The following is a 7,824-nucleotide window of genomic DNA, read 5'->3' as shown; positions in this document are numbered from 1 at the left end:
CTGCAGTATATTCTTATATAGTTAATTTCTGTTATTAAAAGAACTTATAAAGACAACAGCTGTTATTTTTACAACAAAGTACCCTAAAAATATTATTTTAAAAATAAAATACAACGTTATCATGTGCAAATGCAGCCTAAAATTTAAATTAGTACATGTTGCTTAGACTTTTTTGGTGTGTGTATTTTTCAACTTTCAGTTGGTAGCAAGAGAGAGATATGAAAAAATTTACAAGCCAAATAAGCATATTTATATTTCACTGCTAAAGGATTTAACCAACAAACACAAAAGCTGTCATACAAATAAATGTTGATGTCCGCTTACACTACATATACCAAAAAAATGATGTGGTATCGTACACCAGGTAGGAACGAAGTTCCTTCGGCTAATGTAGAATCGACACAAATTGCAAAAAAAATCTTTTTAATTTTCTATAATCGTTATCATATAATAATATTGATAATATATACACTACTCGCTTGTGTATGCGACTGTCGCGCCTCCGCACGTCTCATTCAACGGTTTTATTCTACGCACTTTTCCACACACTTTTTTCCACGGATTTTTTCTTACGGTTTTACTATCACATTTTTTTCAGTTCGGTCGCGCAGCAAAATCCCTATCCCCTCCAAGCTTGCCGTAAGGAACTTCGTTCTAAAAGATATCTAAGTCTAAAAGACAAATTTTATTTAATTCATGGAAATTTACATTTAAATACCAGTTTAACTCAGTATTTTACGTAAATAAAAATATTATATTATGTGAGCATTAGTTTCTCTCATTATAGGTTACCTTAACTTATTAAATCCAAATCCCTTTAGAACATAAAGAAGTAACAATAAATAAACATAAAAACTTTCTCCTTTATAATATGAGTGTGATGTTTGATTAAAAACGTAAAAAACCCTCCGACTAAAGAGATCTGACAGACAGACTGACGAACGTAAAACTTATAGCAACCTCTTGTTCGTCTGGGTTTTAAAAAATACCTAACTGCTACTCCACTGATGTCACTGTTCAAATCGGGTTCTAAATTCAAAATACGCCTATTAACCAATAATATTTTGATCAACTGGAGTAAACGCAGAAATGTATAGACATTCTATTCTATTCTATTCTTTCTAGTGGCTTCTGTGGAAGGGGCACCACAACACGCCAATGTCACGTTTCAGTAGACCAACAAGCTTAGAGTGTGTCATTTGATCGGTGTAAACGAATTTATAAGTGATTATAGTAATGACCTGTGCCCAGAATCAAAACAGATTTATTTTCTTATTATACCTGAAACAAATATACATGCTGTTAGATTATAATGGACAAACACTGATAATATTACTTATATAAAACATTAATTGTGTTAGTTAATATTATTAACTTAATATTATTCTGTTTAATATATTTACATAAAGTATTTACAAAAGGAGTGAAAACAAAGGTGAGGAGGCATTTCATGGAGGTGGGGCGGGGGATTTTAGGAGGTATAAAGTTGTACAAGGAAAACTTCATTGAAGGGCAATTAAAGAATAAATGGACTCCATTTCCCTCATCAAGTCCACATTCACATAGAGAATGGTCTCTAATTCTTAATTTGGCTAGGAATACTGGAGTGCAAGAGTGGTTTAAGTGTAACCGGCAAACTGTTGATATTATTGATTTATTGGGGAATCTAAATTTCAAGAACCACGGTTTTAAAGGGATTACAGGTTGTATATCACCATAAAAGACGCCTTTAGAAGTTTTGGAAACCTGCCAGATGTTTGACCACCTCTCAAACATATTGTTGGAGGTGAATTGTCTATATGTATAGAATGTCATTGGTTCATATGTTAGAGTTCTGTGAGAGTTGGCTCTGTTATTTTTCAATTTTAGCAAAAATAATACATTTAATAAATAGCTTTTATTAGTGTTATTCGTTGCGTGTGTGTTCCTAAAATAGTTATAAATGATCAAAATAAATGACAAATCTAAAACGTGTGATTGTTCGAAAATAAGTGAATTTCATTCAAGGTCCTGTTTGTTTACTATTTATAAGTAAGGTAATTTGACAAGTAAGGAAAAATAGACAATAAGTTTAAAACATAATATTACTATAAACTGTATTTAATATCTCGATAATTGTCTATAGAAAGTGTTCTTTCTTTACTCTATAGTTAACAATACTCGTAGCTTTGGCGTAAAAATGTTTTTTTTTTGTTCTATAGTCTATGTTAAAGAAAAAGCGCGGGAACTCTTGATTGCTTAGGGCGGTCTTTTTAACTATAAAATTAAATATTTCTATTATATTGTATATAATCCCCATATTTTTGAAAAGTATATAAGTATTTGTATATGTTTATCATTTAATTTGTTTAGTATAAGTAAAAGTCTATATATTTAGTGATTTAGGTTTGTGCTAAAGATGTCGAGAAGGCGGAAAAAAACCAAGCCGGAACGAGATAAAGGTGAGTCTATTTTAGATTCCACCTCTGAAAGTAGCGAATACTCAGATTCGCGTACAGTTTTGGAAGACCACGAGGACTTTTATTTGCCATATAGGGTGGCCGACTATTGTCGCCGATATCCGGAAGACGCAGGTGCCGGTCATGAAATTATAGTCTTCATAGAGAGTGTCACTGAACAGCCACAGGTAGTCGTGACATGCTAACTCTTAGTAGCTACTTATTGCGCTTCATTAAAAGCATTAAATATCTTAAGAAACTCAACAAATGTAAGATAGGAGTAGTGTTTGAACGACCCAATTTGGCTAATACATTCCTAGACAACACGACATTTTTAAGGAAACAAAATATTAAGGCGTCCATCCCAGCTGGTGCCACTGAATTGTCTGGAGTGATTTCCTCCGTACCCATTGATATGTCCAACAAAAAAAAATTCAAATCTTTGTCAAGAACAAAAAAAAATATTTCTGTTCGGCGTATAATGAAAAAAAAACAAATACGATAATGGTTTTATATTACAACCTACACAGGCAGTCATTATTACTTTTGCGTCATCTACTTCACTCCCAGATTACGTTCACTTAAAGATGTGGCGTCTACTAGTGCGACCTTATGTGCCGCCAGTTAAGCAGTGTTTCCGATGCCTCAGGTTTGACCACTTGGCTAAATTCTGTAAGAATGCTCAGCGTTGCTCAATCTGCACTGAAAATCATTCATATAAAGAATGTACTATACCTATTGACAAAGCAGTATGTGTGCACTGTAAAGGTAACCATGTAACCATCTTGCAGTATCAGGTCAATGCCCTATAAAACAAAAAAAAAAGATATTGGATAGTAAAAATAAAAGTAAAACACCATTATCAGATTTATTTAAACATCCAACAAACTTTCCATCACTCAATAAGACAGAGAACACACAAGATATCATTAATATAATTTTATCCAATCCAATCCAATTTTATCTAATCACAGAATCAATAATAAAAGTCATTACACTAAATAAAACACAGAACCAAAGTATTAGCTCACACGCAATTAGTTCAGCAATTAAAGATACCATACAAATTAAAAATAAAACGTCACATTCAACTGTCACAAACTTAACATAGTACAGTGGAATGCTCAAAGTCTGTTGAGTAACAGACTTGAGCTTCAAAACCTACTTTATGAGCAGGACATACACATAGCATGCACTTATATGCACTTATATCAGAAACTTGGCTTTAACCAAATATACAGTTTTCTATCAGAGGTTATACAATACTAAGAAATGATTGTGGTAATGATCACAGTGGTGTAGCAATTTTTGTTAGAAATGGCATTTATTTTCAAAAGTTAGAAACATTTTCTGATAACTCCTTGCAAAATGTAGCAATCAAAATTAAATACAAACAAAAAGACATCTCAATTGTTAGCTTTTATAGTCCTGGCAACAGTGTACCTAACTTTGACAAATCTAAATTTAATAGACTGTTGCATAGTATTCCAAAACCACTAATAATTGCTGGTGATTTTAATGCTCACCAAACCATTTGGGGTTGTAATAGAACCAATTCTAGAGGTAGAGACATCATGAATGTAATGGACGATAATGACTTAATGCACTTAAATAATGATCAACCAACTACAGTGGGTACTAATTCTTGGAGACCAAATGGACTAGATCTAACAATAGTATCATCTTCATTATTCCTGTGCTGTGAATGGCAAGTTCATCAGGACTCTTTGGGCAGCTATCACTTGCCTACAATCACAAAATTTTCCATGGTAGTGTCGAAAACTGAATCTTCTTCAATTCCATCCAACATTCCTCCACACAGTAATCTGAAAATAGTAAATTGGGACCAATATGAGAACTTAGTAAATGACTTGTTAAAACAATTTGATATAAATAATTGTAATCTACAGAAGTCTTACAATAACTTCTGTTCCATAATTCTTAGAGTGGTAGAAAATTCAGTACTTAAAACCAACTACCACTGTAACAATATTACTAATCTACCTAAAAGAAAGCGACAACTTCCCTGGAGGAATGGGCAATGTACTAAAGTGGTAGAAGATTGCAAACAGGCTTATCTGTTATTCAAATCAAATTGCAACATCCAAAACTACATTCATTTTAAGCAAGCTCAAGCAAAGAAAAATGTATATTAAGACTTGAACGTCGTAAATCCTGGACAGATTTTTGCTCCACCATAAATAGGTTAACACCAATGAAACAGATTTGGACAAAAATGAGGAAATTTAAGAACTTATATTCTAATAATAATTGTTTCTCTAGCAATAATTGGATTACCAACTTTTTACACAAATATACTCCAGATACAGTACCAAATTTGACAATTATTCACAATAATCATCCTTTAAATAGCACCAACTCTTTTATGATTGCCCCTTTTACTATTGAAGAATTAAAAGCTGGTCTATCATCAAGAAAGGACTCTGCATGCGGTTTGGATTGGCTCTCCTATAAAATGTTTAAACTCCTAAACTCTTCTAACTTAAATAAGTTTCTAAAAATATTAAATCTCCTATGGAAGAACTCCACTATTCCAGAAGAATGGAAAACAGACTGTCTAATTCCAATTTTAAAGCATGGGAAAGATTCTAGTTCAGCTGATTCATATCGTCCTATCACACTAAGCTCGTGTGTTGGTAAAATTTTTGAACAATTAATAAAACAGAGATTAATATTTTATATTGAAAGTAACAACCTCTTACCTAATAATCAATTTGGATTTCGATGTGGTCGTTCTGCTTGTGAGAGTATACGGCATTTATGTCTTGACATCCATAGTGCCCAGATTGACAAGATATTGGCTGGTGTTTTTTTGGATGTTGTAGGAGCATTTAATAATGTTGATTTAGAACAATTATCATCCATTCTTCTATCCTTAAATGTCCCTGAAAAAATAGTTAGTTGGATATTCAATTTCTTGCATGGTCGTAAACTTTATGTTAGAGTCAATAACCAATTAATAGGTCCTCGATATTCATATAGAGGCGTATCGCAGGGCGGAATTTTGAGTCCATTGCTCTTTATAATCTACATAAATCAAATAAATATTGTTTTGGGTAATAGAGTTTCTAACCTCCAATTTGCTGATGATCTAGTAGTGTATAGTTCAGGACTTAATTGACTCAAATGTTGTGTTAGATCTTAATGAAGCACTCAAAAAATTGGAGCTTTATTTTCAATATCTTAGTCTTGAGGTCAGTATTTACAAAAGCAAAGTAGTTATATTTTCAAAACATTCTATTAGAATAAGAGATGCAAAAATATATTATGGTACTCAGGAAATTTCAATAGATAATTCAATAAAGTTTTTAGGGGTTACGTTTTTAAGTAATTTTAGATGGCACAAATATGTTGAAATATTAGAAAATCGAGCATTAAAGGCCTGCAATATTCTGAAATCATTAGCTGGTACATATTGGGGTGCAGACCCACGCATCTTGCTAACACTATATAAGTCATTAGTCCGTAGCCATTTTGAGTATGCCTACTTTTGTTATGGTGGAGTAATAACATTAGTGAATAAATTAGAACAAATACAAAATAAATGCTTGAGGATCATAACAGGCGCTTTTAGGTCTACTCCTATTATATCACTACAAGTAGAACGTAATATTCTCCCACTAGCTCTTAGATTCAAATATCTACAAACAAAATTCTTTCTCAAATTAACTTCTATTAATAATCATCCACTCCTATTAAAGATACAGGACTTTATTAACCGAACTGACAATAATTCCTACTATCAAGTAGAAGGCATCTGTGATTTGTTACATTTTTCTTGTGATCATAATCTATTTTCTAGTATTCTTTGGCCATGTTATTTAAATTCTTATAATTCAAAATATACACCTATTAAAATAATTATTAATGAATCATTAAAATATAAGGAAGATTTATATAGTATGCTGTCAGAGTGGCAAAATTATAACCAACTTTATACTGATGGATCTAAAAGTAATACTGCTGTCTCTATGGCAGTTTATGACATACAATTTCGGAGTGGGTTTGGTCATAGGTTAAATACCTTGGCAAGTATATACACAGCAGAATGTGCTGCCATATTTGCTGCTCTAGAATATATTGGAGAACAGTCATATAATAATTGGATCGTTATAACAGATAGCATGTGTGTTTTAAAAGCTTTACAATATCCTAAATGTAATGTTACAACTAATTTCATCATTTACAATATTAGAGACAAATATCAATGCTTATCCCTAACAAAAGATATTGTTTTATTCTGGACTCCTTCACACATAGGCGTGGAAGGAAATGAACAAGCTGATTATCTTGCTAAATCTATTGTGAATAGTAATCAGATACATGCACTGTCTCATTTTAAAGGTACATTCTTGCAAGACTTTCAGAATTATTGGTAACAAGTTGTTCAAATAAAGGGCAAATGGTTAGCTGACATTAAAAACGAAATCTCTCCTCCCTGGTTTGTTAAAAAGAAAAAATATTTACACAGAAAATTTTACACCACAATTTGTCGGTTACGTCTGGGACATTCTCGTAGTGGTGCTCATTTATTTAGGATCGGTGTTTTAGATTCTCCAACTTGTCAATTCTGTAATTTATCCATCCAAACTCTTTATCACATTTTCTTTGACTGTCCCCAATATAATCTTCAAAGATTTACATTGACAGACTGCCTCTTGGATATTTATAAGAATGCTGAAGACATCCCGCGCTCACTTCAGAAGTTATTGAAAACTTATGACTGCTTCGTGCCGCTTTACAAATTTATAGTTACAACGGTAGGCGAAATTTGAAAATACGTCTTGGCTTTTGACACAATCCCTTACACAGACTTAAAACATATTCGTCCATAAATTATTATTGGACTTTAACTTTAATGTAAATTTTAATGTATAAATGTAAATATTATATTTGTAGTTATACCTTAAATTAGTTTCCTATTATCTTATAATTATATTCAACTAATATTCATCATTATTATTTATAATTCATGTATAATATATTTCTTATAACGTATATGAGATTTATATTTTAGTATTATTTCATAAAAGTTTATTATTAAAAATAAGGTTAGCCCCTTATTTTGATATATATATAGATATAAATATTGCTTGATCTTAATTGGAACAAGAATATTATCAATAAAAGACTTGGCTTCGGCCTTTCATGCGAACCTATATGTATATGAAGAAAATGAAACATGAAGAACACGAAATACTATTTTTATGGGAAATTGTACTATTTATGTTTGAAGATGAAGATTATATAAATACTTAGCTTGACTTTGAACAAGCTGTGTAACGTGAAAAATAGAAAAATAAAAATGAAGACTTGGCTGTATGGGCTTTTGACCCCTTTGCCTGTCCAGATGGACGAACAGAAC

This window comes from Leptidea sinapis, chromosome 32 (genome assembly GCF_905404315.1).
Source record: "Leptidea sinapis chromosome 32, ilLepSina1.1, whole genome shotgun sequence".
In the NCBI taxonomy this organism is placed as follows: Eukaryota; Metazoa; Arthropoda; class Insecta; order Lepidoptera; family Pieridae; genus Leptidea; species Leptidea sinapis.
Note: the sequence above shows the minus strand (reverse complement) of the source record.